A 12,419-nucleotide genomic window follows, 5' to 3' on the forward strand; every position below is an offset into this window, starting at 1 on the left:
TGGGCCAAAAGTCTTGGGGGGTTTTGCTTTGTTTCTGTCTCTTCTGCTCTTTGAACAATTTTATTTCCAATATAGAACTCTGTGGAGTGTCATCAGTATTTTTAACGCTTGCACTTTATTTGGCTCTCAGTATTCAGTAATATCAATTTGCATTCATTTCTTAACAGTGTCATCAACAACTTAAAATCAGAATTGAAATTGCATCGTGTGATGAAAGAATTCAGAGAATCTTAGATGGTATGATTTCTATCTCAGGCTTTAGTAGCTTCTTTTTGTTTCAGTTTCTTTGTGCTAGCATTGCTCTTTTTACATAACTTGGTACTGTTTGGATCAAAAATATTTTTTTCTGTTTAGACCCATTTTGTTCCAAACTGACATGGTGTATAGTGGACTAGAAATGTCCTAACAAATTCAACCTTTAGGAGATTCATCATAACTAGACTATTTTCATGATGGCTGTGAACCTACTTGCTCACATACTCTAATACATGCTTGAGAATGAAGTCAAAACTACAGCAGCTGCTCCATTTCTTGACCTCAACTAAAATATATCAATATAAAAACCTTGGTGCATTTTCATGTGAGAATTTATCAAATGTGAAAAGTCAGTACTGCAGAGTTGAAAATGTGAACATGGAAGACTCGTAGCATTGCCTTTCTTCTCTCTTTGTTAAGCAATTATTTACAAAAGCTGCACTAATGGCAACTACAAAAGCTACCAAGTATCTTAATTGCAAGTGTATCACATGTTGTATGGACATATTATAGACTTGATAACATCACTGGGTGCTTCATTCTAAGTTAAGGGGTGGCTAAGTTTTGTTGGTTTAAAACCGTTAAAGGGAAATAACATGAACTCAATTCAAAAGCTAGCCGCTAAAACAGAGATGGAGTTTAAACAAGAGAATATGCAGAGAGACAAATTATTTTCTTGTTAAAAGACCGTCTATAATTGAGCATCAACTTAGCAACTTAAATAGTTGTTATTACGACTAAAAATAGGACAGAGAAACAACTTTTCTACAAAAATTAAAATAACTAATTAGTTTCCTACCAAAGATAGGACTACTAATTTAACTAGGATTTGTACGTTAAAAGGAAAAGGCTGGAGAAAAAAGAAAAGAACAGCTGCATTCTTAAAGCAACTTTCAACACTCCTCCTTGCTTTATTAAATGCAAACACCAATTCTTTGCCTTAGAAGCTCGAACTTGCTGACAGGAAGTAGCTTAGTGAACAGGTCTTCTAGCTGGTTTTCAGACTTGCAGTAGATTAGAGTTACTTCTCCATTTTTTTGCACTTCTCTCCAAAAATAGAACTTGATGTTGAAGCGTTTCGTCTTCCTATGAAACACCGGATTGTTTGAGATTGCAATAGCTGGTTGTCGACTAGAATCTCAATACTGTCATTCTGTTCCATATGTAAATCACACATGATCTTTCTGAGCCATGAGGCTTTGTGATACAAAAATGGAATTCCTCTCTCCTTCTCCCAGGCGTTTATCTTGGCAGTCAAGTTCTCAATGAGGGATGGTATTTTGCTGACCAAAATTTGTGCTTTTTCTGCATGTTTCAAATTGATGTGGACACCTTTCCCAGTGCTATAACGATTTTCACCCTTTTCATACTCATCAAGCCAGCTGTCCTCTTGGGATGCATGTTTCCACTTTTCTATTTTATTTATCCAAAGCATCTTTCCTGCTAGCAACTTCCTCTTTGGCTTTCACCACCTGATCATCCATGCTTGAAAGCAAACTAGAGAGATCATTGCCAGACTCCATAAGCTGGATTAAAATCTGGCGTACAGTCTCACTATCTACATCCATATGAACATTTCAGTAGATTTCCTCGATCTGATTTTGTCTCTTAAATATCAATTCTCTCATCTTGCTGGTCTTTATAGCACTTAAACGCTCAACTTCCACTTCAGCCTGTTCAATAATGTGAATTGCAAGGGATCCTTGTCTACTTATCTCATCTATAGAGGAAGAAACTAAGGAAGTGATATGGTTAAACCTCAGTTGTTCCTCCATTGGCATGTCCATAAGGTTCCAAAGTTCTATTAGAGAGCTTCTGTAACACCCCGCATTTTGGGCTAGAATAAAATTCATGATTTTGATGCATTGCTAATCCCGAAGCCATAAAATCCTATGCCACTATGGCATGTTAATTATTGTGTAGCATGTGAATCAGCTCAAGCTTGAATTTAGACCATAGAGGTCCTTCAACTCAAGGACGAGTTGAAACTTCTTCGATCGACTAAGTTTTAGTAGACGTTGTAAAGTGTGTCAGCTTCCATCGACCATAACTCTCTGTGTATGTTGAATTAGGAAGCCTACTATGTGTCAAATGATAGGTATTTAAGTTAGCTTTCTAATGATACCAATTTGGCTAAAATCCAACACCCAAGCAAGAAGTTATGGCCCTTCAAAGTGATAAGCGACGCCTAACCAATCGCCCATGGCCACTGGAAAGCATAGGCGATAGCCTAGGTGGAGCCTATATGAACATAGGCGATAGCCTAGGCGGTGCCTATGTGAAGATAAGATATGGGATGGGTGGTGCCTATGTAAGGAATTCTCGTGAATTAAACACTCCGTGTTAAGGACAAAGTGGTCCTTTTCCACCCTTACTTAGCCCTAAAACACGAGATTTATTTCCAAGGACCTCAAAATACATATTATTTCATCAAAAGTGCTCAAGATTCTCCTTAGGGTTTCAAAAATAAAAACCCAAATAGTTCAAGACTTGAACGTAGGTTTTCAAAGATAATTACATATTTGTAATCACCAATCCGCAAGCTTCAAGAAACATCTATTATCCTTGGAAATAGAGGTACGTGGGGTTATCCAAAATTCTCATGGGTGTAGTTTTATGAACATGCATGCTTTTAAATGGGGGTTTTCAATCAAATGCTAATATCTTGCTTTCACTACGATTTCTAAGTCATTTTGTTTATGTCATGGGAATTGTTTGCCTATATACTTCAATGGTTGAAACCATGCATATGTGAATTGAGATTTTCCATGGAAGTTTGATAACTATGAATGATGAATTGTTTTCAAATTCCCATGATAATGTTTCGATACTCCATATTCTATTGTGATCAACAAAAGAGAGCATGAATTTGAAATAAATATTATTCACCACTTGTAAATGATGAAGCACCTTGGTTTTTACCTGATTATGCATATGTGGATGTGATATTGATGACTTGCAAGTCAGGTATGACTATACCCTACAGAATATGATATGCGATTGAGTAAGATGAAATTTGAATGGATTGATTTTACATGAGAAAGGTGGATGCCCAAAAAAGGCGTTTGAGACACAAGTAGCTCATCGCTGGAAGAACGTGTTTGCCGACACGGAATATTAGTACCATGCTTTGTGGTCTTGCGTACCTGATATTATATTATCCCAAATTAGGATTATGGTTAGGAGCCATGCTTTGTGGTCTTGTACACTACCATATTTGATTTGGGTAGAGACACCATGCTTTGTGGTCTTGTGTGTCTCTCCCTCACTTATACTCTAATCTCGGCGGCAACCGAGGTTTTATAGTTGGTGTAAATTATGTAGGGTATTCCACCTAGGTCAGTTGCATTTCATTATTGTTGATAAAAACTATTGCATTACACCCATGTGTTTTCAAATGATTTGATACGAAATTGCTTTATAATGGCTCTCAACTATATTTTGTAAAAATATTATGTTTTGCTTTCATATCTCTACATGCCAGTACTTTTGTGCTGACCCCCTCCCCTCTCCAACCTCTTAGGTTCAAAGGCCCAGTCTAGGGGTCAAAAGAATCATTAGATCTTTCAGACAGAGTTGCAGAGACAAGTGGTGAGCCTTCTATGTTTCGAAAGGTCTTATGTCCTGCAGTCCTTTTATCTTATATTCAATTTTGGGGTCTGCTGGGGACCTTGTCCCAGTTTTCAGATAGACATTGTTTCAGTCATGTAGTAGAGATTTTGCAGATGGTTTTAGAGATGTTGATTTAGATTGTGGGACACTATTCCCCATTGTCGTTTTCATATGATTCTTGACCATGTTTCCGTTATATAGTATTTCTTCCGCATTACTTTGATCATATGAATTATGTGCATAATTATCAGACAGATAAGGGTGTTTTGGGCCTCCATGGTTTGAAATGCTCGTCACGGCCAGGCCCTGGTTCGGGTCGTGACAGCTGCCAATATCTTGAATACGTTCTTGCCACTGCTGCTTCAATTGCTTCAGTGAATTGACTTCACTTGTAAAGTTAGCAAGTGATTCATTGCTTATGCTCTTTGATTATCCATTTAAATGATTCGCCAAGATTGGATTGATATTAGCTATTATCTTCTTGAAATCAAGTGACATAACTACTGTAAGCTCATGAATTGTGCTCATATAGCTATTCACTCGTTGCAACCAGAGGTTCTTTTCAGACTGAAGTTCCTGAAGATGACTTCAGTTCTGCCAATCTCTTAGCTATCTAGTCTTGTTCACTTACTTGAACATCTGTGGGACTAATAACTCTGTCATTTCCTGCTATTTCTACACAAATTGCTACTATCTGTGTTTCTATGTTTAAGAATTCCTTAATCCTTTCATGTTTCTTTGTCCGTATGTCTTTTAACGTAGGATCAATAACCGCCAATTTTTGCTTAAGGGTACCTTTCATCTTTCTAGACAATGGCATAGAAACTTGTTCTCCAAGGGCAGAAACAAGTTTGGAAATTTCTGCCTCAGCTTAAGAATCATTTTTTGCTATATCTGGATTTTCAGGGTTGCAGTCATCATCCTCCGAGTTGTCCGATGGAATTCCAAAAATATCATCTAGCTTCTCCCTGGATGCAGAAACAGCAGCTTCCTTGAGATATACTTTCTCCTAGCTGTCAGTAGCAGAAAGGTCTATTCTTTGAAGATTATTAAGCAAGTCAATGTAGTCAACTTTGCAATTGTAACCAGGACAAAGGAAGCCTTCACTATTAGGTGGAATGTCTTCTTTTAGCAGAGGTGGCTCCACACACAACTGGTGAAATCCACGATCTTCTTCCAATGGACTTAATGAGAAACTTCTGGCTCTCATCTTGACTTTAAATAGGTCTTTTCCAGATTCTTCCTTGATCTAGCAGTGTTTATCTTCGACATACAATTTGAAACTTTTTTCTAATAACTGACAAACATTTAACAAGTTCTGGTCCAAATCGGGTACATAAAGAACATCAGAAATTGTTTTAGTGCCCGATTGTGTTTCAATTGTAATGGTTCCCATTCCTTTTGCTAGAATATAACCACCATGGACCATTCTAAATTTTTTAACTATATTAGGCCTCAAATATTTAAAAATATCTTTATGACAAGTCATATGATTTTTGCATCTGTTATCGATCAGCCACGACTCGTTTGAGACACTGCTTGTAAAACATGATGCGACAAAGAGTTGATCTTCTTCTTGTTCATCAACAACTCGAGCCTCTGCATCTTACTACTGAGTTTTGTTCTTGTAGATGATCACTTTATGCCCAAGATGATTGCACTTAGTGCACTTAGCATCAGGCCTCTCCCAACACTTGAAAGGTGCATGTCCAAGCTTGCCGTAATGCTTACAAGGAGGATAGTTTCCTTTGAAACCACCTGTTTTGTTTTTATTGTTGTGCGCTGCACCTTTTTCATCAGTTGGTTGGTACTTCTTCTTCTTCTTCTTCTTCTTCTTAGAACGTCCATCATTGTGATGCTTGGATAGTAAGGCACCTTCGACAGCTCATCCTTGTCTCACAATACGTCGTTTCTCTTGTTCTTGAAAAACACTTAAGAGCTCTGTAAGTGTGATCTTGGATAAGTACTTAATATTTTCTAAGGTTGTTATGGTAGCCTCAAATCTTTCAGGTGTCGTTACTAGGATTTTCTCAATGATCCTTGAATCATTGAAAGTGGAACCCAACAATTTGATGCGATTTGCTAAATTAAAAACTCTGTCCGAGTACTCCTTTATGGTTTCTCTTTATTTCATCCATTGCAGCTCAAACTCACATACCAGGTTCAACACTTGCATCCCTCAAATCCTTTAATCTGCTTCATACTCAGTCTTGAGTTAATCCCATACCTCTTTCATTGATTGTAGAGACATGATACGAGTAAGGATATTATATGAAACTCCATTAAATAAGCATGCCATTACCTTTGATTTCCTAGCATTCCTCTCCTTCTGAGTTTTAATCTGCGCCACCGTGGGATTGTCCGGAAAGGGAGCTATCTCATATTCATCTTTAACACCTTCCCATTGATCCAAATCTTGCAGATTTATCCGCATTCTAACTGCCTAGATTTGATAACTTTCTCCATGAAAGTTGGTGGTACCATTGAAGAAAAATTTGCTTCTCCATTCATAGTATCCACTGGATCAGATTGATGCAAACACTCATAGGTCCTTAAGATTAAATCCCTGATACCAATTATTAGTTTAAAACCGTTAAAGGAAAATAACAGGAATTCAATTCAAAAGCTAGCTGCTAAGATAGAGATGGAGTTTGAAGAAGACAATATGCAGAGACACAAATTATTTTCTTGTTAAAAGACCTTTTGTAATTGATCATCAACTTAGCGACTTAAATAGTTGTCATTACAACTAAAAATAGGACAAAGAAACAACCTATTTCTACCAAAATTAAAATAACTAATTAGTTTCCTACCAAATATAGGACTCCTAATTTAACTAGAATTTGTACATTAAAAGGAAAAGGCTGGAGAAAAAAGAAAAAAACAGTTGCATTCTTAGGGCAACTTTCAGCAAGTTTCTTTGTGGAGGTCTTGATTCTTCGTCAAGTTTTGGTAGTTTTTTTGGAATCGTAAACTGCTCTAAACTGATGTATATGATGAACTTGAACTAAATTACTGAAGGTCAATGTGCTCATGTTATTTTAATGCCTTGTAGGTGGCAAAGATAGTTTGGCTCTAAAACTAGAAACAGTCCTGGACTTCTGTGATGAAGCATGCTCGAAGGATAGAGCTGTTATCCAAGAAGACGGCCAATAACTGAAGTACTGTGGTAAAGCTCTCAACTTCCCAGTCATTTAGAGGTCTTCTAAAATTCGAAATCTCATCCTTCTTAACACGACATTTGGTTGATCATGACATGTCGCTGGAGACTGACTAAGAAACAGGAAAATTAGACTTCAAATCTTACTGCCCAATCCGATTATCAGCCCAGAAATTTGCCTTCCTACCATTTCCCTCAATTATCACATTGTCTCAAAACACTTGAATATCCGTTTGGCTTTTTGTTGTGCATTGGTCCTAAGAGAAAACCACTTTTAACCTGAAACGTTTGACATTTCCTTCCCGTTGTAATTTTCTTCATTTGCTTTTTTCTGGTGAATTCCCAAGATTTTTTGTTCTTTCTAGCCCTGATTCTGTGTTACTGAACATACTTTATTCAAGGGGGGTTTCATCTGTCGAACAAACTAGTAATATCTATTTGTTGTCTGGAACACAATTTCCCCGTATTAAAGGGAAACTGAAATTCCCAATTTTGGCTGCTCAAAACCTGATAGAATCTAATTTATGTCATTTAATGATACTCATTCCTTAAAAAGTTCCCAATTCAACTAATCTTTTGAGTTCATTATCTCGTAGGTGGATTTCATGCGACAGTTACTGTAAAGGGGGTTAGATTTCTACATTCTTACGAAAGTGATCCGCATTCCAGCCACTCTAAAGGACAGGAGTCAGCTGCATTTCAGATGATTGCCTAATTACAGATTATGGAACATCAACACCAATATTTTTGAATCATATTATGGCTACCATACTACTAATTTTATAGTACTCTATTAGTTTCATTATTGTCCACTTGTGGGAATCTACTGGGTATATTGTTGTTGTTGTATTGCCCAGATGCAACTATATGTGCCTTTGTGCTGAAATTGTTGTCTTAAAATTTCAGTTGGTTGCAACTGTACCAATGCTTTGAACATTTATAAAGTCCTAATTCCTAGACAGTCCCTTGAAATTGGCTATAGTTTATTGAATTGATGTCTATTGAACACCTATATTTGCTGCCAATATTGCCCAAGCTTAACTTAGCATTCTGGTTATATTTGCATTAGATTTTTCTTTTCTCGCCCGAATGGTGAACTCATTAACTAGCTAGTTGAAATACTATATAAGGTGAGCATGAACTCATTACTTAGCTCAAAATTGTGAAGTCCCATTTTTGGTTTAGAGAATGAGTTGTGGTTTCTTGCTTTTGAAGATCAATTAGGTTTGAAGGCTATATATAATTCTCTATCACAGCTACACTGATTGATCAGAGACTTGTGTTTCATAATGTTTTTAGCAATGTAATTTTGTTCTGAACGTGTTGGGCTGTTAAGTCTTACATTTGATTGAGAGAATGAGTTGTGCTCTCCTCGTCTCAAACAATCTTCTTAGTAAGTAAATTAACCACTTGATCATGAGTTTGAGCATAAAGAGTCTCAACTAAGCAAGATTTGATTTTGTCTCTAATAAAGTGACAATCAATTTCTCTGTGTTTATGTAACGCCCCGAAGTTTTTCCTAGCTAAATTTTTGTCTCTAAAGTATCAAGCATTGGATTCTAGAATGATTTATACTTATTTTCCTATAGAATTCCTTAGATTTCAAATTTTCATTACGTAGATGATCAAATAAGTTTTCCGTCGACATAAGATTCGTCCAAAACGGACACTCGGTGAAGGAGTTATGGTTAATTTAAGTCCTAGTCATAAATCACCGTCATTCCTGTCGTTGGCGCATTGAGGAGAGGGTATAAATGACGATGGTCAATTTCCAGTGAGACTCCACAATGGTGGCGCGTCGCGGAGTGTGCCAAATTCCCATTCGTCACTTTCAAGTGATCCACCGGGATAGTGGCGCAACGCGGTGGCCCATAAGTTTGGGCTCCCAGTTTAAATTTTTCATGTTTCGTTCAGAAGTTAACAAGGGTAGTTTGGACTTTTTCCCAGTCTCTTAAAACGTCAAAACAGGAGATTAAGACCTCTACAAGCATAATATACGACATTCTCAAGATTTTCCACAAAACAAAAACCCTAGTTCATATACTTCTCCTCCAAGAAACTCAAGATTCAACCGTGGGTTTTCAAAATTGATCGGAAATTTGGAATCTCCAAACCATAGGTTTCAAGGATCATCCATTACTCTTCATAATCTAGGTATGCAGGGTTTTTCCTAAAATCTCATGGGTATAGAAATCATGATTTTAAGAAAGGGATTTTTGAATTGATGAATACATTCATGTTTTAGAAGCTTCGATAATATTATTTTGGTCTTTAGGCCTTCCCCCAAATTGATTTGAATTGTATACATGTACGTATGCATTGAAAATCGTGAATTGTGAATCGAGAGCAAAAAATATATAATCTCCCACTCCCATTACTTTATTATTTGATTTACAAGTCATGAATCCTTACATTTCATGGTTTACAGAATGATTCAAGATACTATTTGTCTTATGTGAAATTCATGATGATTGAGAATGGGACAGAGGAATGCTTTAATGATTTTAAATGTTGAGATTGATAAACAAAGAAACTTCAGGAATGTTTTTGAGAAGTTGGCCACTACTTATTGAAATTGTTGAATGAATGGAAAGCCTTTGCATGATTTTTAACTTATGATTTAAGATATGACTCTTCTTACACTATATACATGATCAAGTGACATGAACATAGTTTTAGAATGAAATAATCATATATGGCTTAGAATAACGACTTTCAAGTTTTGGTATGATGATACCAACTCAGACAATGCCATAACAGACACAGACAAATACAGAAATCAAACTTTCATGTTTTAGAATTTCAGAATGATTCCTGTTCAGAAAAGGCTAAAATAGGGCATAAAGAGATGTTAGGTGGCTACCTAAAGAGGGCATGAGTTCAGATAACTCATTGCCCAAAACTGTGATTTGACGATCCGGGTATATTATATTACGTTGGCCTAGTGTCGTGTGGTCTATTAGAATCAGAGACTCCAATCCTTGCGGCATAGTTGGGTTAGGGGCTTCCCCGCCGAGTCAATAGTGGATACCATATCTCCCATGGAATATCATAGTTGTAGGGGAGTTCCACTTAACTCAGACATAATACAAAGAACAGGCATTGCATTGACAAGAATAATTTATCATTTTCAGAAAAATGCCTATGTGTTTTGAGTACTGTTTATGTATGATGTTTTAACAACTTGCTCTCCACTATTTTACTTATATAACAGTTTTATTTTGGATTACTTTAAATACCAGTACATTATATTGACCCCCCTCCCCCTTACCTCTCAGGTTCTGAGGCTCAGTCTAGGGGTTCAGATAATCAGTAGATTTCATCAGACAGAGTTGCAGTGTCCAGTTAGTGAGCCTTCTATATTCTGGAAGGCCTGTTTATTTTTAGACAATTATTAATGGTTAGGGTTTTGGTCTACTGGGGGACTTGTCCCAGCTTTCAAATTGTGTTAGAGAGTATGTAATAGAGATTTCGCAGATGGTTTGCAGATGTTGCTAGTTAGTTTTGGATTTTGTTCTTCAATGCTAAATTCATATCATATTTATGACTATGATTCCGTCTTGCTATAATTTCCATATTTCCTTATTTATATATGAATGGTGTATATGATTTCAAGATAGAAGGGTGTTCAGGACTTCATGATTCAGGGTGCTCGTCACGACCAGGGCCTCAGTTCAGGTCGTGACAGTTTAGTTCTCTCATGGAACACAAGATTTGCAACAAGTTGAATAGCTGATCTACTATCACTAAATACCTTGACAGGTTGAGTAAGATGCACATTCAAATCCTTGAATAAACCAACCAACCAAGTAACCTCTGCAACTTCTGAACCCATACTTCGTTACTCAGCTTCAGCTGATCTTCTAGGCATTGTCAGTTGCTTCTTAGACTTCCAGGAGATCAATTAATCCCCAAACTTGAATATATAGCCAGTAACAAACCTCCTAGTGTTAGGGCAAGCTACCCAATCTGAATCACACCAATAAGAAAGAATCTCTACAGGTTGAGCCTTCAACCAAATGCCTTAACTAATAGTACCCTTAAGGCATCTAACTACTCTAGAGGATACCTCTCAATAAGATCTTTTGAGAAATTACATGAACTGACTAAGAGTCTAATGACATGTTTGGTAATGGTGGCATACATCAACTTACAAACAAGCCTCTGATAAGAGGCAACATTAGTCAAAACTGCATTTTCACGACAACCATTAGCATAATCAAATTCCATTGCAGTTAGTTTGAGATTAGATTCCAAAAGAGTAAGAGTAGGCTTAGAACCACTGAGACCTGTTTCTAAAATAATCTCCAAATATATTTTCTCTGATACAAAATAACTCATGTGCTGGATCTAAACACTTCAATGCCTAAGAAGTACTTAAGCTCACCTAAGTCCAACTTAAATTTCTTGTGCAGAACCTATTTAGCATCAGATATCAATGAAGAACTCTTGCATCTAATGCTCAAATCATCAACATATACCAAAATTATCACTATGTCTTCCTGTTTCATCAATGTAAACTAGGAATAATCATGTAAACTCTGGACAAAACCAGCATTAGCAAGGCATCAATGAGTTTTATTTTCCATTGTCTGAAAGCCTGTTTAAGACCATATAAGGACTTCAACAACTTGTACACCCTTGTGTTTCCTTGTTATTTGAAATCTTCTGGTATCTCCATGTAAACCTCTTCATCAAGATCACCTTGTAAAAAAGAATTGTAGACATCCATCTGATATAGAAACCAACCTTTGGAAGCTGCTAAAGCAATAACACTTCCAACTGTAACCATCTTAGCAGCTGGAGAAAAAGTAGCATGATAGTCCAAACCTTCTTGTTGATTATAAAATTTTGCCACTAACCTTGCATTGAACCTTTCCATTATCCTGATATTTGATCTTATACATCCTTTTGGATCCTATAGTGATCTTTCCTGATGGTAAAGGCACCACCTCCCAAGTCTTATTATCTTTAAGTGCTTGAATTTTTTGTTTTAGGGCCTCAATCCTTCTTGAATCTTCTACAACTTTTCTAAAAGTATATGGTTCAATCAAGGTGGAGAATTTACTCAAGTAGCTATGATATGCCTTTGTAGTATTATCCTAGGAGAGGTAATTTGCCAATGAATATCTGCAGTTCTTACCATCCTTAGAAGTTTCAGAATCTTTTCATAAAACAAGCTGCTTGGACACTCTAGATGTTCTTCTTGGAGAGTATACGTCAGGAGAAGATGACAGTGGGATAGAGGTGCAAGGATCTACAACTTGGTCACTAGATGTTGTAATGGTATAAGAAAGTGGACTATACTGCAGAAGGTTGAACATGTACCTCAGTGCTTGAATATTCTACATCCTTTACAGATGATTCAACCTCTAAAGGATCATCAATTTCA

The 12,419-nt window shown here is 36.7% G+C and overlaps 1 pseudogene; it reads right to left on the bottom strand.

The window, feature by feature from the left end:
- Positions 1–1,276: 1,276 nt before the first annotated feature.
- Positions 1,277–6,301, bottom strand: LOC107862645 (annotated as a pseudogene).
- Positions 6,302–12,419: the final 6,118 nt, after the last annotated feature.

Source organism: Capsicum annuum, chromosome 1 (genome assembly GCF_002878395.1).
Source record: "Capsicum annuum cultivar UCD-10X-F1 chromosome 1, UCD10Xv1.1, whole genome shotgun sequence".
Lineage (NCBI taxonomy): Eukaryota > Viridiplantae > Streptophyta > Magnoliopsida > Solanales > Solanaceae > Capsicum > Capsicum annuum.